Source organism: Phyllostomus discolor, chromosome 13 (assembly GCF_004126475.2).
Source record: "Phyllostomus discolor isolate MPI-MPIP mPhyDis1 chromosome 13, mPhyDis1.pri.v3, whole genome shotgun sequence".
Taxonomy (NCBI): Eukaryota; Metazoa; Chordata; class Mammalia; order Chiroptera; family Phyllostomidae; genus Phyllostomus; species Phyllostomus discolor.
Window position 1 is genome coordinate 63,917,154 of NC_040915.2, and position 24,997 is coordinate 63,942,150.

General features: G+C 42.7%; 1 pseudogene; it reads left to right on the forward strand.

The window, feature by feature from the left end:
* The first annotated feature begins 21,313 nt into the window (after positions 1-21,313).
* Positions 21,314-23,359, forward strand: LOC114510225 (annotated as a pseudogene).
* The last annotated feature ends 1,638 nt before the right edge of the window (positions 23,360-24,997 follow it).

Genomic DNA, 24,997 nt, shown 5'->3' on the forward strand with positions numbered 1-24,997 from the left:
GTGAAATACACCTAACAATGTTTACCATGTTAACCACTTTTTAAAATCTTCACCAAGGATATGTTTATTGATTTTTACAGAGAGCGGTGAAGGGAGAAAGACAGAAACGTTGATATGAGAGAGAAACATCAATCGGTTGCCTCCCATATGTGTGCGCCCTGACCTAGGTACATGCCCTGAGCAAGGATGAAACCCGCAACCTTTTGGTATATAGAACGATGCTCCAACCCACTGACCCACCTGGTTAGGGCTGTGCTAACCGTTTTTAAGTGTACAATCCAGTGGCATTAGGTGCATTCACACTGTTATTGCAGGTGTGACTGGTATCCACCCACAGAACTTTTTCGTCATGTCAACCTGAAACTGTGTGCCCATTCAAGTCATCACTCCCCCTTCCTTCTTCTCTGCAGCCCCTGCCAATTGCCTTCTGCCTCCACGGATTTGACCCGTCTAAGTACCTCCTATAAGCAGAATCAAACAATGTTTGTCATTTTGTGTCTGGCTTATTTTACTTAGCAGAGTACTTTCAAGTTTCACCCATGTTGTAGCATATGTTAGAATTTCATTCCTTTTTTTTTAAGCTGAACAGTATTTCAGTGTATGGATATGCCACTTCCTGTTTATCCACTCATTCGTCTAAGGGCATTTAGGTTGTGTCCACCTTTTGGCTACTATGGATAATGCTGCTAAGAACAGATGTGTACAAATTCCAGTCAACATTTTTCTTGTTTTGCGTTCTGTGACCTGTGCTAGAAGCCGGGAAGGTGAAAATGAGGGCATGCCTTCCAGAGGTTGGGAGTTCAGAGACTGGTTTCCAAACTCTACTACTTGAAACCTGTAATGAGTTGAAAGCATCAAATCTGCATCCACCCAGAACCTCAGAATGTGACCTTGTTTGGAAACAAGGTCTTTGCAGATGTAGTTAGTTAAGATTAAGTGATTATTGTTAGGAGCTGTCCTGTGTGTCATTGCACGTTAGCAGCATCCCTGCCCACTAGATGCCAGTAGCACCACCCTCTTCCCTGGGTTGTAACAACCAAAGATGTCTCCAGACTTCAAGTAACCCCCAGGATGGGGGAGGGGAAATGATAAAATCACCCCAGTTGAGAACCACTAGCTTCGACATAGGTCTTTAAGGGGTAAGTGAACATTCTGCCAGGATGGGGCTGCATTCCGTACAGAGGGAACTGACAGTAAAGCTTGGGTATGTACAAAGGCACACCACACCTTTAAGTAAGAAAAAAACAAAGAAGGTTGGGTCATAGGTACAAACTGCTGGTTGTTGGGGATACAGCACAAATAATTGCTGCTAGAATCACACCAATGCCATTCTAGGGGCTCATTTTAGTTCCTAAACTAAACTTCCTTTAGTCCCTAATTTACTTAAATAGAATCAAAGATTCTTGGAGTACATAAAACATTTCACAATCATCTAGTCTAGCCACACACCAGACTCAGAGACCAATATAACATTACACACAGTTTCTATGCAGATACCTCCAGCAAGGAGAAGCTTGGCTTCACGGGCTGTCCAGTCCTCTTTTTTTCTTGAGTGGTTTTAAACTAGTAATGACTCATTTACATTAGGAATTCGCTGATAGGATGGTGTGTATCACGCTCATCTTATTTGATTTTCCTCAGAAGAATCCATATTGAAAAAGCCAGTTTTCCTTGACATTCAGGAAATGAGCTGCTGAATCTTTATTGAAAACCTATGTCAATCACAGCCCAGTAAATAAAGATGAGCTCGTACCTGCTAATATTTTAAGACTACTTGATTTTTCCACCAACGGTAGTTTTCAAACACCAACATGCAATTCAGGCCTATATTCATCTTCACCCTTGATCTCCGGGGTTGATTAGACTCCCTGATTTGTTTCCACAAGGGAAATGGAATATTCCCCAGGATTCAAAATCTATTCGTAGCCATGTAGTCTGCAGGTAATTACTCCCTACCACAAAGCACATGCAACAAGAACAAGGCCAATTGCTTTGAGGTTGTTTGTTTGCTTTTTAATTTTATTTATTTATTTTTAAGAGAGGGAAAGGGTGGGAGAAAGTAAGGAAGAGAAACGTCAATGTGTGATTGCCTCTCGAGCGCCCCCTACTGGGGACCTGGCCTGCAACCCAGGCATGTGCCCTGACTGGGAATCAAACTGGCTACTCTTTGATTCACAGGCCAGCACTCAATCCACTGAGCCACATCAGCCAGCGCAAAACCATATTGCTTTCAAAAAGAATAAGCATTATTGTAAAAATTGACAATAAATCAACCCCAGGAACAATGATAAATTCCAGAGTAGTCATCTCTGTTACCTGATGGAAAAAATGACAAAAATATGCCCTGGGTTTCAGGCCAGGTCCCCAGTTGGGGGTGTGCAAAAGGCAACCAAAGGATGGTTCTCTCCCTCATGGAGGTTTCTCTCCCTATCTCCTTCCCTTTCCCTCTCTGAAAATAAATAGAATTTTTATAAACTATAAAGGGCTTAAGATAAATTCCTTTCCTTTTTTTGAAGTTAATAAATCTAAACTCTACATTTTCTTTCAAAAGTCAATCACGATGTTTTGTTTAAGTTGACCCTAAACTCACCGAGAGATCTTGAGGTGTCTTCTAGTATCTTTGCCTTTGTTTCTCCATTTGTAGACTCCTGACTGTGTCATAGAGATATTGTGAGAAGGCAAAAGGGTGTACACACTCAGTTATACAAGATACCAGGGAGGGAGCAAATTAAATCTACCAGCTAACTCCATGTTTCATTTTATTCTGGGATTTCCTATAACCAAACCTCAGTTGCTATCCAGTCATAAAAATGATTTATGTCTCTTGGATGTTATTTAATTTTCCCTTCCAGAGTTGCCAGATTTACTAAATAAAAATAAGGGACACCTAGTTAAATTTGAATTTCAGATAAAGTGAATGTTTTTAAATAAGTATTCACAAATATTGCATAGAATAGACTACACTAAAAAAATTATTGTTTATCTAAAATTCAGGCCCTGGCTGGTGTAGCTCAGTGGATTGAGCACGGGCTGCGAACCAAAGTGTCACAGGTTTGATTCCCAGTCAGGGTACATGCCTGGGTTGCAGGCCATGACCCCCAGCAACCGCACATTGATGTTTCTCTCTCTCTCTCTCCCTGCTCCCTTCCCTCTCTAAAAATAAATAAAGTCTTAAAAAATAAAGAAATAAGTTTAAAATAAATAGATAAATAAAATTCAGATTTAACTAGGCACTCAGTGTGCATCTGTATTTTATCGAGTAACCCTCTGTCAATCCTTACCTGCGTAGACACAGGCAATTCCTACATGGTGTCTGTGTAATAATTAATTTAATTATATACTTTTTAGAATGTATAGCCTATCTCAATGAAAAAGTTCAGAAAAATGTTTCTAAATTCTATTTTAATTGTTCTTGAAAAATAAGTCTGGTCTATGTATCATTGTCCCTCTCTTCCTCTCCCCCTTTCCCACCTAAAAGAACATCTTTCTTTTATGTTTTTTGAAGTGCAGGAGCAGTTTACTTCTTTTTTGATTTATTTATTTTAGAGAAAACAGAAGGGAGGGAGAAACTGAAGGAGAGAAACACTGATGTGTGAGAGAAACTTCGATCGGTTGCCTCTCACATGCCCCGAGCTGGGGACCTGGCCTGCAACCCAGGCATGTGCCCTGTATGGGAATTGATCTGGTGACCTTTCAGATTGCAGGCCAGCGCTCAATCCACTAAGCCACACCAGCCAGGGACAAGAATGCCTTTTGTGGGGTAAAAAAATAATATAGTTTATGAGTATGTCAAAGTGCCACATCTGGAAATCTGCATGAGACTGACTAGACTGCTTCATGGGGCAGAGATGAGAACAAGAGTAAGGAGGAGCCCTGGATAGTGTGGCTCAGTGGATAGAGCACCAGCCTGTGAACTGAAGGGTAGCTAGTTCGATTCCCAGTCAAGGCACATGCCTGGGTTGTAGGCGGGTTCCCTAGATGGCGGGATGCAAGAGGCAACTGGTCAATGCATATTTTACATATATTGATGATTCTCTCCTTCTCTTTCTCCCTGCCCCTCTCTCTAAAAATAAATAAATAAAATCTTAAAAAAAAAGAGTAAGGAAGAAATAGAAGTAGAGGAAGGTATAGTCAAGGGGAAATTTAAAAAGTAGCAATGACATCCACCTGTCTCTATCTGATCACATGCAGACCACGAGGCTGATACATCATGAACTTAGACTTGATCAGCAGGTACACACAATAACTTGTGCCTGAATGTCATTAACTTTATTTATAATGGCCAACAAGAGTGGGAACAACCCCAGTGTTCATGGAGAGATGAATGGATAAACAAACATGGTAGGTACATGCCATGGAACATTATTCAAGCATAAAAAGAAACAAGAGCACTCACCCATGCTGCAACATGGGTGTGCCTTAAAAACAGTATGCTAAGTAAAAGAAGCCAGACACAGAAAGTCAGAAATTGTGTGATTCCATTTATGTAAAATGTCCAGAATAGATAAATCCATAGAGAAAGAAAGTAGATCAGTGGATGTCAGGGGGTTCGTGAACAGGGGAATGGAGAGTGAATGCTAATGGGTGTGTAGCCTCTATAGTTTCTTTTGGGGTGATGGAAATGTACTAAAATCAGGTAACAGAGATGGCTGTCCAACTCCGTGACTGCACAAAAACCCTCCCAATTGTATACTTGAAAAGGGTGACTTTTATGGCAGATGATTACATCTAAATAATGCTGTTATTTTTTTAAAGTGAAAGCACTTTTTTTAAAGGAGTTTTTTTTAAGATTTTATTTATTTATTTTTAGGGAGGGAAAGTGGGGAGAGAGAAAGAGAGAGAGAGAGAGAGAGAGAGAGAGAGAGAAACATCAATGTGCGGTTGCTGGGGGTTATGGCCTGCAACCCAGGAATGTACCCTGGCTGGGAATCAAACCTGGGACACTTTGGTTCCCAGCCGGCGCTCAATCCACTGAGCTACGCCAGCCAGGGCCAATGAATGCACTTTTTAAAAAATAAGAAAAAATATAAATAAAGAGTATATTTAAAAAATGAAGAAGGGGAAAAAAGCATGGTCAGCTGTCAGGTGACGCCACAGAACCACCCAGGGCCACTTCTAAGGAGATGGCCTTATGACGGGGAGGCTCTTGTCTGTGTGGCTGTCATGCACAGAGCTTTAACTAATATTGCTGTTAACTAAACTTTAAATACCTTATTTAATTTTCACTGTGACACTATAGAGTAGGTATTACTATCCTCATCTCTCGAGAGAACAGAAAATAGACTCAGAGTAAGGAAGGTGCCGGGCAGGGTTCTCACCCAGGGCCATCGGATCCCAAAGCCCAGAATAGCCATGGTTCACACCCTGTCCATCAGAAAAACCAATAATGACAAGAATTCTAAGTGAGCCCAGAGAGAGGCCTGGCAGGGCACTGCAAGCTGCCCTGCTGCCCACTCCTTCCTCTTTGGTAGTTCTTTCTCCCTAGTAGATCTTATTTATTTGTGTTTTTACTGCATTCTCAGCCTTCCTGAACCTTATTGCATAGACATATTTCTTGCTTTAGATGCTGCTTGAAAATGTCCTCATCCCTAGACGTCTTTAACAAAAGGTGCTTGGACTCTTGGAGCCCGACAAAAGCTCCGTGCGATATTTTTGCTGGCAATGAAAACTTAATGTCAGAATTTGCTCACATGTTGTGAAACCTTTTGCTCTGTGTCCCCCAGCCCCTATTCCTTTCCTGGTGCTTCTGAGCCACACTTTAGAACACAAAAGCATCAATAGGTCTAGGTCTTGGTGTCCAGTTTGGCTTGTTACCCTGCCCCAGCCCCTCCTGAACTGGATTATGGAGTGAGGTCTGAACTCATCAGGGGCTTCCAGGGACCATCCAGAGAGCAGGGCATCTCTCCTCCTCCTTTTCTCTCCCCAGCAGGAAAGAAGGCTGCCCACCCCTTCCTTCTGCAGAACTGCATCCCTCCCCTTCCACCTCTCCCCCCACTGCTGCTTTTCACTGAAGCTGCCAGGTTGCCATGCCAATAAGGTTCCCATGGTTACTAAGAAGAGCTGCTGCATTCCTGCAGCCAGGGCCTATCCACCAAAGGAGAAAGGGAGACCATTATTGCCCCCAGGACAAAAAAAACGGACAAACTGGGGTCTCAGGCCAGGGAACGTTGGAAGACACATCTTGTTTATCCTGATGTCTCCAGGCTGGACCTTGGACCAAATCTTGCTGCTCCCACTCAAATTCCCCATTCCCTAAACCGGGAGAGAAGCGCCTGGCACTAGTTCAAGTCCATTGTTTTGCCTAGTGTGGCGTCCAATAGGCACCACATTGTGAAGATCCTGTTAATATGTAAATATACTAATACATCTGGGCTCTTTGTCTGGCTAGAAAAATGGCAAAGTGCGAAACACACTCCGCTGTCTCCTCAGTTGGGTGTCTCCTCTGAGGAGCTGCTTTTCTCCTTGTGGCATTCCTCCTGAATTGGCTAGGCTAAGCCACGTCACTTCAAAACAAAAAACAAATTTTGTTTTCTCTCAAATATAAAGAAATATATTTTAATGCAAAATTCAAAAATGAAGAAAAAAATTTTTAATCATCCACAATTCCAAAACAAAAAGTTTATTTTTTTTTCTTTTTAAAATACAGTTTTTATTACTGGTTTGTCTTAGGTAGCTGTAGTGTTAGTTATAGTTAAGTAGTTGTAGCTAATTAGATATAAATAAAGGGAACAAATAGAATCAGATACTGAGCTCAATAAACCAGAGAGCTGAATCAAACATTAAGCCTGATTTACTAGGAAGCTGTAACATTCACCGCCTCCCCAGGGGACCACCACAACCTCCCAACCTCTCAGGATCCAATCCACAAAGCCAGCAGGAAGAATGGGTTACCCATAAAACAGCAGGGAAAAAAAAAAAAAAAAAATTCCTCTGCTGGGCGCAGGCCCAGTTGAAGCCAGGATGGTAGAGGGAGGTGCTTCTACTACGAGGCACGCCCCTGTAGGAACCAAGATGACAACCGTAAAGGGGAGGAGTCTAATCTGGGGAAAAGACTGGATTGGTTAGGAGGAGGGCCCAGCACAAGCCTACAAGGGATTGGAAAAGGGATTGGTTAGTTTGAAAGAGCACCTGGTCTTTCCCAAGCTCGAGGCAATCAAAGCGAGGCAATCAAAGCGTGACAAAGGCCTCTCTCCCACTAGGCAGCACACATTTGCCCGTTTGTTCACACGTTCTCTCTCTGTAACTGCAGTGCGGGCCTTACCAGCATGCAGGTCCCAGTGAGGCTCCAGATGTGGGCCCACACAGGCCCGGGTGCGGCAGGCAGCACAGTGCCGCTGAGCACAATCAGGAGCAGAGACCACGCTAGCCAGAGAAGGACAGAGACTGAGCTAGACTAAGCTTTGGCGTGAACTGAATGACACTGCAACGCACTGGTGTCAGGACAATGGCACAGAATTTCTGGACCATGGCCCTCCTTCTGGCCTTGGGGAAGACAAGACTGGACTTCTTCTGCAGCAGGACAGCGCTGAGCCACCTGGCCTGGATGAGGCAGTGGGAACCTGGGGGCATCTTTACTACCCCAATAACTTACCAGCACCTCATCCTCTACTACGGGTCCCCACAATGCTTTTCTTGTGATTCTGTGGAAGAATCCCATTTTCACCAACAACAGTAACATAATTTTTGAAACACAATTTGCTTTATTCAGATTTTGCTATGGTGAGATTTTTCCCACTCTGTTTTTATCACTTGTCAATAAAAAATGGCAGTTCCTCAAAAAAAAATCATAGTCACCTTCTGCGCCTAAAAGCAGAGCATGAACTTATGTTGAGGAAAGTGCTCCTTCTTGGAAATCAGGGGAGAAAAGTAGTTTTTATCTCGAAGATGGGAAGTGAATACCAAGATGACTTTGCATAAACAGACCTTACTATCTGTTAGCTCCCCCCATGTATTTTCTACTCAATTCCCCACAATTTATTAGCCACTGAAACTCAAACTTTTTCTTTTGTTAAAAGGATATGGAAGCCCCCTGGGCTAAATGGTTCTTTGAGCTTTACTTCTTTTCTGTGAATTTCTGTTCACATAAACATTAATAAAAATTGTGTGCTTTTTATACTGTTAATCTTTAGTCAGTTTAATCACAGACCCCAGGAACTGGATTGAAGAGAGTAAAGAAAAAGTTTCTCTTCTCTGACACACCCATGTTTATAGCAGCGCAATTCACAATAGACAAGACATGGAAACAACCCAAGTGTCCATCCGTGGATGATGGATACACAAACTGTGACGTATCCATACAATGGAATACTGTTGAGTGGTAAGAAGGAAGGAAATTCTGATGCATGCTATAACACAGATGAACCTTGAAGACATTATGCTCAGTGAAATAAACCAGTCACAAAAAGGCAAACACTCTATAATTCCATGCATAGGAGCTATTTAGAGTAAATTCATAGAAACAGAAAATGGGACAGCGGTTTCCGGGGACTGGGAGAAGGAGGAAATTCGGAGTTGTCATTGAATAAGTACAGACTTTAGTTACAAGATGAAGAAGTTCTGGAAACTGGTGGTGCAACCATGTGAATATACTTAACCCTACTGAACTGCATGCCTACAAATGGTTAGGATAGTAAACTTTATGTTATGTGTGTTTTACTACAATTTAAATAATCCAAACAAACATAAAGTTACCATATGATCCAAAGAGAGTTACTAGTGATATGTATATAATGTAGATTACATATAAGATTATCATATATTATGCACAATGTATAGTGTATATATTATTATGTTATATAATATATAATTTATATGATCTATAATATATAATACATATAATATATTACATATTAATAAAAATCCAAACAAACATAGAGATACTATATGATCCAAAGAGAGTTACTAGTGATATATATAATACAGATTATATATAGCATTATTATATTATTTATAATCTATAATATATTATAACTATATAATTATATGTTACAGATTATATGATATAATATGATATAGTTATATAATACTATATATAGTATTATAGGTTATATATACTATATCATATTATGTAATGTATAACCTATATTATATGTATAATAAATAATGTATAAATAATATATAAATATATGTTGTTGTATGCAGTCAATATATAAACAATATAATAATAAATATATCATTATATATTATTTAGTATATATTGTGTATATTTATACATAATATATATTATACATATAAACTTATGCAGGAACACTCATATCAGTTTTATTCATAATAGCCAAAAAATAAAAACAAGCCAAAAGTCTATCAATTAATGAATTGTTCGTCAAAATGTGGATATTCATACAACAGAATATTATTTAGCTATAAAAGGAATGAAGTGTTGACATATGCTATAACATGAATAAACCTTGAAAACATTTGCTAAGTGAAAGAAGCCAGACACAAAAAGCTACATATTGTACGACGCCATTAACATGAAATGCCCGGAGCAGACATCTATTCCATCCACTCCTTCTGCCTCGGCAGAGGCACAAGGGTTAGTGTTTGCCTGCGGTTGGAAGAGAGAGGTGAGAAAGGGCAGTAGCAGCTAATGGGCATGGTGATGGATGTACAAGTCTGTGAATACACCACAGACCATTGAATTATACACTTTAAATAGGTGAAATGTAGGGTATGTGAAGTGTATTTCAATGAAGCTGTTAAAACCTGAAATAAATAAAGTATTTAAGTCTTAGCGAATTGCCGAGTTCTAATCAATCTAGTAGCTTAATGTGAAAAGCCAAGTAAAGCCAGCCCCTGGTCTTGAATCTCTAGCTCACTAAGGAAGAATTCTTTTATTTTTGATTTAATTCCTGGGCTCTGCAGATTCAGTTCAAACCTTTTCTTTTTAACTTTGTCGTAAATATATTGCTTCTTTAATTCCTAGGTGAAGAAGGCTACTTTCTTAAATGTTCATCGAGAGGGAAATTCCTAACACACCACTTTGTTTCAGGCAACTTATTTTTCTTTTGCTTCAATTTCATCATAACTAAAATGGTGACAGTAATAAATATCATTCCTGTTAGTTTATGTTGGGGAAGAAAATATTTTCCTCTACCTGCCTAGGTTCTTTTGACTAGCCTAGTGATTAAATTGACATAATACAGATGAACAGAAGAAAAATGAATTAATTTTGTATGTATGGGAGCCTCACAAAGATGAGAGGTTCAAAGACGGTTGGGTAATTAAGGCCTAAGGAGAAGGGAGTAGCGGTCTGGGTCCTCAAAGGGAAGGCAATTCACAGGAAGATGGGAAGAGCAAATGTTTGGTGAGCAAATGTCTGTCATGCCTTGTAAAGACATAAGGACACAGAGAGAACTTGGAACAAATATGCCCTCCAAGCTCCCCCTGATATAACAGACAGACAGAAGTAAGAAGAATAGGAATGATGTGCCAGGTACAGAAGGTCACCAGGGCAGACAGCCCTGAGTACCTAGCAATGGGAAAAACTGGGACAAGAAGCACTGTAGGGCGGGGCCTCACACCCAGCGTGACCCTTCCTCCGTAGCACGTTGCTGCTTGGGCAGTTTATACCACCTGACCTTTCACATCTCCTATAGTGTGCTTCAGACTGTCCCCTGACCTTTCTTCCCTTGATGTGTTCCTAGGCATGTGGTAGACCCCTTAGAGGGAGAACAAGGGGGCTGGAGAATAACCTCATAGGACTCCCATACAAGCCTTGCATGACCACTCCCTTAAGAATTAAGCCCTCAGGACAATGAGGTTCTGGTCTGCATCAAATAATCTTAGGAACAAAGCCTAGGGTCTCTGGGCCACAGAGACAGAATTTTGGTCAAACTGGGGATAACATCTAGGCCTCAGTAGTGTTTCAACTCCAGGCCCAGAAAAGCAGGAAAACTGTGAAGCAATGTCACGGCTGACTTCATGGAGCTGCAATGACTAATGACCCCCTACCCTAGCACAGACCAATCAGTAGACACCATGCCCCTGAAAGGACACACCTGGCAAGCTGATGAATATTCTATTGAGATCCTTCCCTAAGACCGCCCCTAAAAACCCCCACCTTTGGAAAACATATAAAGCTCCTTAAGATGAAGGACCCAGTCCTCTCTCTCCCTCCCTTCCTCCCTCCCTCCCTCTCCCCCTCCCTCATCTTTCCCCACCTTCTGGTTCCCTAAAGGTATGTACTTTTGCTTCCTTTCTCCTAAGATCCAAGGGCCCTTCTTTTCCTCTATAACTTGTTTCCTGAGCTCACGTAGCCTGGATGGCTCACTTCTACTTCTGTGACTTTCTAAATAAACTTGCATTTATATTTGAGTTCTTGGTTCTGAATCCTTTCTTAGCCAAACTCAAGGACCAAGGTCTAACATCTGCTGTTGTTCACCATTAACACCTTCAGCCCAGCACAGCTTGCCCATACTCCTTGTAGTTATCTCTGGTGATAGTTCTCCTCCTGTCCCAGACCCTCTATCTAAATTCTTTTAGGCAGTTAAGAGGGAGGTAAAAGTTCTTGTGGAGTCTTTGTGCCTTGGTTATCTTCAGCTCAAAATCAGCTGCATGTCAAAGTGGCACATTGTGGAAGACTTGTTCTGAACCCCTTCCCTTGCATAAGAGAAAAATTTTATGGGGTTTCTCCACCCTGGGTGAAAATCCAGCCTTTGTTTTGAGCATATCGCTATGGATGTGTTTCTAGACTTCCACTACTGCAAGAGAGGAAAAACTTCCTTCTACTCTTAGGTTCTGTGCCTGAGAATTAAACTGACATAAATCAAATTAACAGGAGAAAAGAACACGAAATATTTAAAACATTTTTATGTGCTCCTGGAAGTCTTCATAAGGAAAATGAAGATCTGAAAAAGCAGTTAGGACCAAAAACTTATTTACTTTTAAACAAAAAGATGCTAAATTTGTGGAGAAGTCACAATGTTACCTACCATCAGTAGTTAGCTGATTATTAATAAGAAAGGGAGCAAGGGGAATTAGACATAGAGCTTAATAAACTGGGGAGCACAAGCCTGTTTGCTTCACCAGGAAGCTACAGCTTCACATATTCCTGGGGATTCCAGCATTTCCGCACCAACAGGATGAAAGCTCCCCTCCTTTTCCCCTCTGATACCAGATTTTGGGGGGATGTAGGAGGAGGTGCTCAACCATAGAGGCTCATCAGTCAAACTGGGGGGTGTAAACCTATCAAAAACCCACAAAAGCCTGGGAAATTGATTGGTCATTTTGAAAAAGCACCTGGTTCATCCCAAACCAAGTTAATATAATCTGGCTCATTATATTATATGAGCGCCCTCTCTCTGGCTCATGACCTGCACTCACCCTGTGCACCCATGCATCCTCTCTCCATAGTCCTGTGGCTTTAGCAGCTGTGTGGCCAATGGCTGCACAGATGCCACATGCAGGCTCCAGGTGGGAGCCTGAATACCCCAGCACAACAACAGATTGCAGCCGGGAGCACAAGCTAAACTGGCTGGATGCAGGACTGAACTGAGCTTTAATATGGCCCAGGATCTGTGGACATTGACTTTATTTTTGGCTCTGATTTTCCATGGCAGGACAGACAGAGAGGGGACCTGCGGGCAGCCTTCCATGTGAATAAACCACTGTGCCACACCACGGCCTCCCGTGCATGGGTCCCTGGAATCCTTTCCTCGATCCCATGAAAGAGCCTGATCTCCACCAACGAGACAAAGGGGTTTGAGGGAGGGGCAGTAAACAGTGACACAGTGACTAGGAAATACATGGGGGAAATCTAATAGAAGGCCAGGGTTATTTTAGCAGGTCTGTTTGTACAGATTTATCTCAGCCTCAGATCCCAGTCGCCAGTAATGGTAATGTTCTTTGTGGTCCAGGAAGAGCTCCTTTGTCATGAGAAATTTTGTGACCTGCTTTTAGGTAGAAACCCCTTCAGCTCAAAATAATCAATATGCTAAAGCTATGTATTTTGGGTGGCATATTCTGACCAACTTCATTGCCCTTGAGCTACTTTTAAATAGTAAATAACTAATAGAAATGCAAAGCAATTCTTGCCTGTATACATGCAAATTAACTCTTTCAAGGGGAAATTCAATGGCTTCACTCTTCCCCTGAACCTTGGAAAAAGTCAGACTACCATTCATTCCCAAATTTATTTTTATATTCCTTTACTCCATATAAACTTGTGTTTCTTCAGCTTCTCCTTTGAACTGGTTATAACATCTTACTGGTCCCCTCATTAATAATTAATTAAAATTTAACGTCATCTTTAAAAAAAAATCTGTATCAGAGTCCTGTTTCACCTTTGTTGAAAATTATCCTTTAACCTTTCTGTTTCTGGTAAAACGAGGAGCACTTCTAGCTGTGGGCTTTTTCCAGTGCAACACAAAACTTAGTTCAATGGAGAGAGTATACATTTACCTTATTAGAGATTTCATCACAGGCCCTGGCTGGTGTTGCTCAGTGGATTGAATGCCGGCCTGAGAACCAAAGGTTTGCCAGTGGATTCCCGGTCAGGGCACACGCCTGGGCTGCAGGCCAGGTCCCCAGTAGAGGGCGCTCGAGAGGCAACCATACATTAATGTTTCCCTGTTTTTTCCTTTCCCGTCTCTAAAATTAAATAAATAAAATCATTACAAAAAAAGAGGTTTCATCATATGTTTATTTTATTTTTCAACTGTACATCTGGTAATCACATCAAAAGAAATCTAGCTTTCAAATGTTAGATAAGGATAGTAATAAAAGGCTTACATTTACTGTATACTTAATAGGTTCCAGTTACTATTTTAAGGACTTTATTTGCATTATTCTTATGAAGTAAGTCCTGTCTGCAATCACAAGACAGCTATTTCACTGTCTTCGTTAGCATTACTTTACTTCTTGCTGGGCTGTACTGTCCAAGCAAATGGTTTGATTGCACATTATAGGAATTTCTCAGCATTTTGTCAGTGGGAAGCATTAATAGTTTGTACTCTACAATTCTTTGAATCATATTGAAACCAGAAAAGCTGGTGTTCATGCTGCCTGTCACTCCCAGAACAAGTAAGCAAAGACAGGAATTGAATCTTTATGGGCACTTTATTCAGATGGCCAGTGATCTGAGGAGACGGTGGGTTATGAACCCTAGGAGACAGCCTTACATTCCATTTCAAATGGACCCTTTTTATAAGGAGAAGAAAAGTGTGGCATAGGATTTGGAATTCAGGTTAAAGCTTACTTAGAGAAAAAGCTGCAGCATTCTTCCATCTGTTGACCAGTGAGTCTTCATCTGTGTGCTGGGCAGTGGACATCTTACCACGGAGTACAATGGCTTAGATAGTGTTTTGATTGCTTGCAGTTCTTCTGGGGCACAAAGATGGGCCTGCTTGTGGTCTCCCAGAGTCAGAGTGGGTCATACTTCCAGTTCCTGAAGCAATAGTTTTATACATGCATTAATTACTAAGCTTATTGACTATTTACAACTAAAATTTTCCAACTTTTGGGTGCCCCGTTATCCCCCCAGTATTACTCTAAACTATTTTATTTTCATAAGATTATTTTTATATGGAAGTCCTTATTCTGTTGTTAGGTACGTATCCTATCATCGGACCATCTGGTAGGGGGCTTAGGAATACATTTAATTGCAGATCCACACAAGGGGGCACGTTGTGTGCAATAGCAAGCTCTGCTGAGGCACAGAACAGGTTCTAGCACAGCTGACAAAAGTTACACACTCTCGCCCTGGCTGGCATAGCTCCGTGGATTGAGCACAGGCTGTGAACCAAAGTGTCGCAGGTTCGATTCCCAGCCAGGGTACATGCCTGGTTTGCAGGCCATAACCCCCAGCAACCGCACATTGATGTTTCTCTCTCTCTCTCTCTTCCTCCCTTCCTTTTCTAAAAATAAATAAATAAACAAACAAACAAACAAACAAATAAATCTAAAAGAAAAAAAAAGCTATTCTCTCTTAAAAAAAAAACTTACACACTCTCCAGCTGGGGCTACATGAGTGACTTTTAAGGACAACATTTCCCTGTCCTTTAGAGTTACCACAGGCCCTTAATTATAAATATTGGAGTAGGTTATTTTCTTATTGATATGCTTAAACAAAGTGTAATTTTGAAGGCCTTCCAGGGGAGTATGAACACCTATAAGACATGAAGTGAAAGTTTAACATTTCCCGCAAGACAAAATTTAGAAATGTTTAGAACATTTATGCTACATATATCAAATATTTTTTATTTTATTTGAAAGGAACAAGTTCTTCATAACATGGGGTTAAACAAAAGTAATGTGGAAAGAATAAAAGTCATTGTTTTAAAAGATGACTTTTGGGTCTTCTGGAGGTTTAGTGGTCCAGTGTTCCTCTTGCTTTTCTTACTTTGGTGTGATAAATTTAAGGTTTTATTTTTGCCATCTTTATCGCAGTGGGGGTGGTGAGGAGTACGTCCCAAGCTTCAGTTCACTTTTCTTCTAGTTGGCTTTCTGGAGATGCTGTCATCCCAGTCTTGAGCCGCACCTCATGTCCAGGCTTAAAGGAATGTAGCGAACCTGTAGGGGAGAGGTCTCTAATACAGGCAAGGCCATCCATTACAGCTAAGGTCTGATTTAAGTGTTGTACATTTTTCTTTACCTTTACTTCTTGACTTACATACACATCTCCCACTCCAATCATAGCCCGAAATGGTCACCCATACACAATTTTATAAGGACTTAATTGAATTCCACTCTGAGGAGCCACCCTTATCCTGAGCAGGGCTGTAGGCAAAGCTTGATTCCAATGGAGATGAGTTTCTTGACACGGCTTGGCTCGACATTTTTTTTAAGATGTGATTCATTTTCTCTACATTCCCAGAAGCCTGAAGTCTCCATGCCATGTGGAGTCTTTACTTGATTTCTAAAAATTTACTAACGTTTTGTATAGCTTCTGAAACAAAAGCTGGTCCATTATTACTTTGGATGGTGCTGGGCAGGTCAAAACGAGGGGTTATTTCTTCCAGCAAGGCTTTCACTGTTTCTGAGGATTTCTCAGTTCTAGGATAGGATTCCACCCATTATGCAAAGGTGTTCACAAAGACTAACAAACAGTTCCCCTTGGACCCTGGGCTTCTTGGTAAAGTCTATTTGCCAGTCCTTAGGTGGGCACTGTCCTTGGTATTGTTTTCCTTTTCTTTTTTTTTTTTTTTGGTTGGGGACTTTGTCCTGGGGTTGCTCTTTTGGCACATAACATACTTAGCAATTATTTTTTGTGTGCCTTTAGAAATTCCAGGACCTGTGAACCACAGTGTAATATAGGTGGTTAATGAGCCCCTTCCTTAGTGAGTGGTCTTATGCAAATGAGTCACGACTGGCTTTATTGAATGTTTAGGAAGCAATATAACTTTTAAAAAAATTTTTTTAATTCACTATTAGCACCTTCTTTATTAAAACCCCAACCTTAAGCTTTCATATGCAGTTGAATATTCAGGTTCAAATCATCACAAATCCAGAACAGGTACCAAAGGCATTATAAACGTATTTTTAGCAGCCCTTTTCACTGCTCAGTCAGCCACATTGTTTCCTCTAGCCACTTCAGGGTCCCCTGTCCAACGCTCTGGGCAGTGTATAAGTGCCACCTATAAAGGCACCTGAACAGCTTCTAACAATTTTGAAATTTCTGTTGCATGCTTAATTTTCTTTTTAATGGAAGTTAATAGTTCTCTTTTTTCCATATTGAAGCATGTGCATGCAAAATCAGGAAAGTGTACCTTGAGTCTGTATACACATTCACTTTCTTTTTGTGCAACGATTCCAGTGCCCTCGTCAATGCAATCAGTTCACTTTCTGAGCAGAGGTTCCTGGCGGCAAGGCCTCGGCCTCCACGACTCCTTCCAGAATCACAACTGCACACCCGGGCTTCCTGTTTCCTTCGTCTGTATAACTGCTTCCATCTGCATAGAGAGTCCAGCCTGCTATTTTTTAGAGGTCCTGTAAATTAATTCTGTGAGAATAAACTCCATTAATTATCTCAGCACAGTCATGTATTAGCACAGCCGAGTCAGTCTCCATGAGAAGAGAGGCAGGATTTAACTTAAAGTTTTGAGGGAGACCTTAGGATTGTTGAGAATTGCTTGGTACCTGCCCCTTGTTTCAGCAGTGAGCCACAAATCTCCCTTTTGCTCCAGCAGGCTCAACGCTCGCTGGGGCGCATAAATGGTGATAGGCTGTCACAGGGAAAATTTTCATCTTCCTGTAAGAGCTTGCAGGTGGTTGCTCTTAAGCAGGCTGGCCACCCCGGACAGTGCGATCTGGTTTATTTGACAAGTATGCAGTGGGTTGTGGAAGGTCACTAATCATTTGGGTGAGGACTTCTAAGGCAATGGCCTGCCTTTCATGAACGTATAATTGAGAGAGTTTCAGTGGGTTTGGAAGCCGCCAAGGCTGTGCAGAAGCCAGGTGCACCTCCAGGGACTTAAAAGCCTGAGTGTGCTGCTTTGTCCATTCCAAAAGGGTTCTTTCAGAGCTTTTCCGATATAGAAAATGGAGCATGTGCCCAATAATACCCAGCAGTCTGGCCCTCTGGCCCTACTCCCACTGGAAGTTTTCACAAAGGGCATTGCCCTGCCCCAGTTGGTTTCACCAAAATTGCTTTCACCAAGTTTGGTTTCCCGATGGGTTCCAGATGGTGAGACCAGTTCAGGCGCACTTTGCCCAGTTCCCTCAGCCGAGTGAGGAGGAAGACCCCCCGGGCTGGAGGGGCTGTGGGCACGCTGACGGCGCTCACAGCAGCCGTTGTACCTAGATCTTCCTGGGCCCTCTCCTCCGAGCTTCCGCTAGTTTTCACAAGCAAATTCCCTTTTCTCTGCACCATTAATTTATTTCCTTTCAACCCTGCATCCTTATTATGTAAACTTATGAAAGTTTCTAAGTAAAGCATTTTGCTCCACTTTCTTGATTTTGACAAAACAGCTCTAAGTGTAGCATAATACAGTGATTTAAAGACCCATTCGGTAGCCGGCACTCTCCTGAGTCTAGATTATATAATCTGTAAGCCAAACAGTATTACAGCAAAAACCACTTTCTTTTTTCGTGGTAGGTTTATAAGCGTAAGTCGACCAATCAGCCAAAATTTGCCCCAAAGGGCTGTTTCCCAGAACAGAGGCTTTTTCCCTCGATTCTACTCACGGGGGACTCAAGAGTTGGAAAATTTTAGTTTTGGGTAATAGCTAATAAGCTTAGCAATCAGTGCACGTAAAAAACTGTTGTTCCAGTAACTGAATGTATGGTCCACCCTGACTCCAGGAGACCAGAAGCAGCAGCACCCTTGTGCCCCAGGAGGACTGCAGGCCATCAGGATGGTGTCTGAGCTGCTGTGCTGTGGGGGGAGAGCCCACCACCCAGGACACAGATGAAGACCACCACACAGGACACAGATGAAGACCACCACACAGGACACAGATGAAAGGTTGCTGCAGCTTTTTATCTGATTAACCTTCCCCTGAATTCCAAACCCCTTACCTACACTTTCCTTGTCCTTATAAACAGGTCCATTTGAAATGGAATGTAAGGCGGTCTGTTAGGGTCCATAGCCTGCCCTCTTCTCAGATCACCGGCCCCCTGAATAAAGCGCCCGTGAAGATCCAATCCCTGTCCCTGCTTATTGGGTCTGGTAGTGACAGGCAGCGTGAACACTGGCTTTTCTGGTTTCACTATGAGACAGAGCTCTGCAACATCATAAAAACCTGAAGGCACCTGAATTAAACCAGAAGATACCTTTTTACCAGACAGCTCTGTGAACCAGAAGGCACCTTAATTCCTGATGATCTAAGTCATGACCCAGGATTGTAACCTGAACCAGAAAGTGCAGCGATTCAGTCAAAAAGTGAAGACAATGGGAGGTGCCAAGAGTTGGAGAAGGGGAGTCCCCAAGTGAAATCACTTGGCAGCTGCTAGGGAGTCTCCAAATCCGAAACCCAGGGCCCCCAGTCCAGGCAGCCAATGGGACTCTATGCCAAATACCCAGACTTACTGGGAAGTCCTAATGTCTCTCCCAGAAAGGAGTCACCAGAATATAAAACTGGAAAAGCCGGTGTTGGTGCTGCCTGTCACTGCCGGACCCAATAAGCAGAGGCAGGGATTGAATCTTTACAGGCCCTTTATTCAGGGGGCTGGCGATCTGAGAAGAGGGTGGGCTATGCACCCTAACAGACCATCTTACATTCCATTTCAAATGGACCCTTTTTATAAGGAGAAGAAAAGCGTAGGCATCAGATTTGGAATTCAGGGAAAAGGTTAATTAGATAAAAAGCTGCAGCATTCTTCCATCTGTTGACTGATGATTCTTTGTCTGTGCCGTGGGTGGTAGCCTTCTCTCTGTGGAGCACAGTGGCTCAGACACCAACGTGATGGTTTGCAGTCCTCCTGGGGCACAAAGGGGGCACTGCTTGTGGTCTCCTGGAGTCTGAGTGGGTCACACCTTCAGTTGCTGAAACAGTAGCTTTTCGCATGCGTTAATTACTAAGCCTTTTGACTATCACCTAAAACTAAAATTTTCCAACTCTTGAGTTCCCCACCAATATAATTTAGCAATAAAAAATAAAATACTCTCATTTCTTTGCTACAACATAAGTCCATGTTACAACATGAATGGACCTTGAAAACATGCCAAGTGGAAGGAGCCACTCACAAAGGATTACATTTGTATGATTCCATTTACATGAAATATACTAGATGTGGAGACTCACTCGAACCTCCAGAGTTCATTTAAAGATTATTAAAAGTTTTTTTATTGATTGATTTTTTTTTTCTTAGAGAGAGAGAGGAAGGGAAAGAGGAACATCGATTTGTTGTTCCACTTATTTACTCATTGGTCGATTCTTGTGTGTGCCTTGACCGGGAATCAAACCACAACCTTGGCATATGGGGATGATGCTCTAACCAACTGAGCTGTCTGGCTAGGGCCCATGTAAAGATTACTTTAAACTGAAGACCGAGATTCCTTTCCAGAGCCTCTTTATCTGAATAAAAGACAAAGCCTTCCTTTCACATGTAAAACCGTCGTAAATCCCCTCAGGGAGCCTCACTCCCAGGAAGAAGACTGGCCACGCACATGCACTCCGGGAAGGGAAATTGCGTCAGATAAACCTTCATCACAAATGTTGCTGCTGTTGCTGGACAGGGGTCCTGACCCTGAGCAGGTCTGCCAAGGGCCAGCCTGTGGTGTCTGGGTTCTTGAGTTCAAGCAGGAAAGATTTCACAACACGGGTCCAGGCGACTCTGAGGGCGCAGTTACCTCATAGTTTGTACATACAAGCTGGGGGCAGTGAAACTGGGAAGAGCCTAGGGTAGAAGAAGCAACAGGGGGGGCCTAGGCGGGGCTGACTCAGCTCACCGAAAATGCCAGAGGAAAGGAGGCCTTGGAGACAGGCTCAGGGGGTTAGCCCTGGACAAGCTGCCACTGCCCATTGCTCCCCTGATTGCAAATCTCGGGGTCCCTTAGAGTTTAGGGGATGTGTGCCTATGGGGAAGCAGTGAGGGGAGAAGAGGGGAAAGGGGACAGTGCGGCTGCTCCCCAGAGGAACAGCACATGTGCTGGGTCCTTTGTCTTGAGGCTTTTGTCTCTCTCTTGCAGGTCCCACCTCCCCATCTCAGAGGAGGTCTCAGAGGAGGGTTTCAGCAAAACAGGCATCAGTTTTCCAGGTTTGCCCTTTCAGGGTTGTTGTCTCCACTACTGGTCAATAACAGGGCAGGGGGTCGTTAGTCATTGTAACCGATCCTGGCATTGCCCACCTGGTTTTGCTGCTTTTCTGGGTCTGAAGCTGAAATACAGCTGAGGCCTAGATGTTGTCTCCAGGGAGGTGACCTTCTGCATCTGGCTGTGAATTGCTCAGCCATTGGGTTCAGCTCTCTGTCTCAGTTCCCTATTCCACTTGCCAAGGAATTCTCCTAGCTTCTCACTATCCAGTCTCAGTGGTTGTGAAATAATAAATATGAAAGGTCTGGTATTTAGTACATGCTTAGTAAATCATAGAATCCCTCACCCCTGGAAGATTCCAAGGCTAGAAGCTAGGATGTATCTGGCCTTTAGATCTGGTATTATCACCAATTCACGAAGTTATGGAACCATGCAATTGGAAGGGACCTTCAAATAGACACCATTTATTTGAATAGTCTTGCGTTATAGATATAAAAACTAAAGTTCATAGCTGGACTGGAGGTCACATCTCCTGAGTTTAGTGCTCTGCCTGAGCTTCTTCATTCATAAAACCAGGAAAATAATACCTTTACCTACTTGTCTCATAGGTGGCCTCTAATCTTACATACATATTTGAGAACTCTTTAAAAATGCAAGATGTAATTATTATTGTTGTTAATTCTAGATGGTGTTATAATTGTTGGGATTTGTAAGATTTCCTTCCATCAGGTTGAGAAGGATGCATCTGTGGGAGAAACGGTCTGTACCACAGTGAAACCCACACCCGGAGCCCTGAGTAAGCAGGTGAGTGATGCAACTTCTGCAGCAGAACTCTTCCGGCCTCCCCTTGAACCCAGTTTCATCTGTTAGAGGCAGACAACCTTCCTAAGCTGTCATCACTGGTGGAAGATCCCTCAGAATCAAAACCAGCAGCTAAAGTAGACTCGCCATCAAAGAAAAAGGTGTCCACAAGAGAAGCCAACACTGGGGACCTGATGATATTTACCTAGATGACTTAAAGGCCCTAGAACCTGAGGATGAAGCTCTCCTAAAAGTGACTTAGACCCTGGTCCTGGTTCCACGCAGCGGCCTGAGTCAGACTTTCTGCCTGGCTCCCACGGTCCATGGGATGTGCAGCAGCAAGAGTGGCATTGTGTGCCTCTCAGGTTCTGCCATGAATTTGCTTGATGTCACCTTCTCCCTTTGTGGGGACCTCAGTGAGAACAGAGAAATTTCTAAAGAAAAATTCACGAAGCATATCATTGCTTATCACAAATGTGCAGAAAACTCTGGACTTAGAGGCAATCATAACCTTGTAATATGGATATATAACCTCTAATAAAACCGGGCTTTGGCTGCTCCCATGATCCTTAGCTTGAAAGTGTTCCAGAAGAGTTTGCCTAAGGCCACTGTCAAGTCGTGAGTCAAAGATCAGATGCCAAAGAAATCTGGCATTTTATCTTTGGTTAAATCTGGTGGTTTTGGTGTAAGAGAGAAAGTGTAACCCAACTGCCACCAGAGGCCAAGGAAGTGAAACCCGAGGTGCTACCCCCTCAGTGACCTGCCAATAGGGACAATGGAGCCAGCCAGTGGCAGGCCAGCAGAGGATAACTCATCCAGTGAGGAGGAGTCATAGGAGCTTGAAGAATCAATCAAAGTGGACCCCGGCCCCACGGAGTCCCTGAGCCACAGCATCATGACCATGACCATGACCATGACCATGGCCCTGTAGAAGGAGTCTCTCCACCTCTCCTCAGACCAGATCACAAAAGCTCCGAGATGGCCCAAATGATGTCATATTTAGTATTACAACCCAGTATCAAGACACCTGCTGCTATGCAGGCACCATTTACTTGTGAAACTGGAATAACAAGATCATCATTTCTGATACATTCAGAACAATAACCAAGTCTGATGCTTTGGAACAGATTGTTCATCATCTGTTCATCATCCCTGGGCTCATCATCCCTGACCCGTATGGCTCAGTTGTTGGGCATCGTCCCACAAAGCAAAAGGTTGCCAGTTTGGTTCCCGGTCAGGGCACATGCCTGGGTTGTGGGTTCAGTCCCCAGTTGGGACACTTACAAGAGGCAACTGATTGATATTTCTCTCTTACATTGATGTCTCCTTCTCTCTCTTTCTCCCTCTCTTCCCACTCTAAAAAATAAATAAATAAAATCTTAAAAAAAAAACCACTTGGTATTGCAAAGCTCTCTCACACCACCATCAAGAATGGCTACAAGTGTCTGTACTGCTGGCCGACATGACTCGTGGCTACCTGCACTGGGTCAATGGCGAGGGCACACGATCTTGCTGTGGGGTCCTCTGATGCTGTCCCTCAGCAGCTTGTTCTCTACCTTTCACAGGGAAGTGATGGAAAATAAACCAGAGAGATTCAACATCGAGTGTCTAAATGACATCAAGAATCTGTTGGTCCCACCTAAGCAGCCCTTTTAGGCTGCCTTTGGAAACCATCCAAAGGATGTCTATGCCCACACACAAGTGGGTTCTAGATCGCAGAATGTTCACTGTGAACCCCAAGAGTGAGTTAGTACAAGAAAGGACCCAAGGAAACAAATCACCATGTCACAGACTGAGCAAGCTTTTGGAGCACACATTCTCACTTCTCAATAAGGAACAGAATTCTGCCTTTCCTGCCCCAAATTCAGCTCCTTCTGCTCCAGGTGAGATCCAATCCCCAAAGTGGACCTGCATGCCCTGGGCTGAGGCAGCCCCTGTGTGTGGGGGTCTCAGTCTCCCAACTTGCAACTAGGGAAGGTGACCTACTGGACAGAAGACACTGGGCTCCCCTCCCAGCCACAGGTGCAGGGCAAGACCCGTGTTGACAGCCAAGTACCAGCAAGGACAAGGCGAGCTCCTGCAGTCGAACTGCCATCTACTTCACCCTCTTGGACTTGTAGCTCAGTGCCCCAGCAGGAGAAGCAAGGGGAGCTCGGACCTGGGACATGAGGTCGGAGGCCTGGGTTCATGTCACAGGTCCATTCTCACACATGCTTTGTGTCAAGGTGTGTGCTGAGTGCTCTTTTAATTGCATAATTCAAAAGGGAGAGAAAAGGAGCTAAATAAGAGTGGACCAGAATATTGCACAAAGTAAAGTGTTATAATTTCCCCCACCCATCCAAAAAAGATTTCCTTCCATCAAGCAAGTTGGAGTAGATTCATATCTACTAAATTTTTCCTAAATTCACACTTTGAGAAAGGATAGAATTTGGAGCAATTGCTACTATTGTAATTAATCATTACAATAATCAGTTTATCATTAAACCATTTAAATGTCTTTATAACAAGATATCTAAGCCTTAGCAGATAGATTGTTCATTTGAATCAAAATAAAATTCCAAAAGAAATAAAAATGTTTTCTATATAGTTCCACATAATAAGCAGTTGAAGAGATTTACTCTTTTTTTAAAAGATTTTATTTATTTATTTTTAGAGAGGGAAGAGAGAGGGAAAGAGAGAGAGAGAGAAACATCAATATGCGGTTGCTGGGGGTCATGGCCTGCAACCCAGGCATGTGCCCCGACTGGGAATCGAACCCGTGATGCCTAGTTGGCAGCCCACACTCAATCCACTGAGCTATGCTAGCCAGGGCCAAGGGATTTACTCTTACAGAACAAAAGCAAAGTTTAGGAATGTCTTCTCTTTGTAATGACTTCAGTGGTGGAATTAATAAATATATTTATGAGAAAAGGAAAGGAGTAGATATTCCTAGATTTGTTCTCAGTGAAAATGAGATTATTTCCCACAGCTGAAACACATAAGAAGACCTCCCCCCAACCATCGCTACTGGAGTTTACATATACAAATCTATAAATTCCTGGTTGGCTCTTTACATCAAGGCTTCATTTATTCTGAATGCTTCATTCACTTTCATCTTCTAGTTTCAACTTCGAGCATCCTCTTCCTTAAAGAGAAGGTAAGGTTTCAGGAAGCTCAGGGTAGGGGCTGGCTTGCTTTGGAATAGGACTGGAAGTTGGTCCCCAGAGACAAGGTCAACAGCCCAGACCACTGAACTGGAAGAATCAGAAGGCCTGGGTAGTTGTTCTGCCACCGCCATCTGGACTTCAAGGTTCCCTGCGAATACGAGGTTACACTACATATCTTGTAGTTGTAAAAATCTGATTCTATAGGTAGCCCCAGCCCTAGCAGCTCTAAGGACAGCTAAAGGGAAAGGAAAATAGGAAGTGAACAGAGAAGAAATGGGGAGTGAGATATCTACAAAAGGTTGGCAATAGGGAGAAAAAGGTTATAGGTAGGGCTTGATGCCAAGAAATTGCTGTCCCCAAGATAGAAGTGGAATGGTGGGGACGGAGATGAAAAGTCTTATTTCTGTTTACTTTCTAT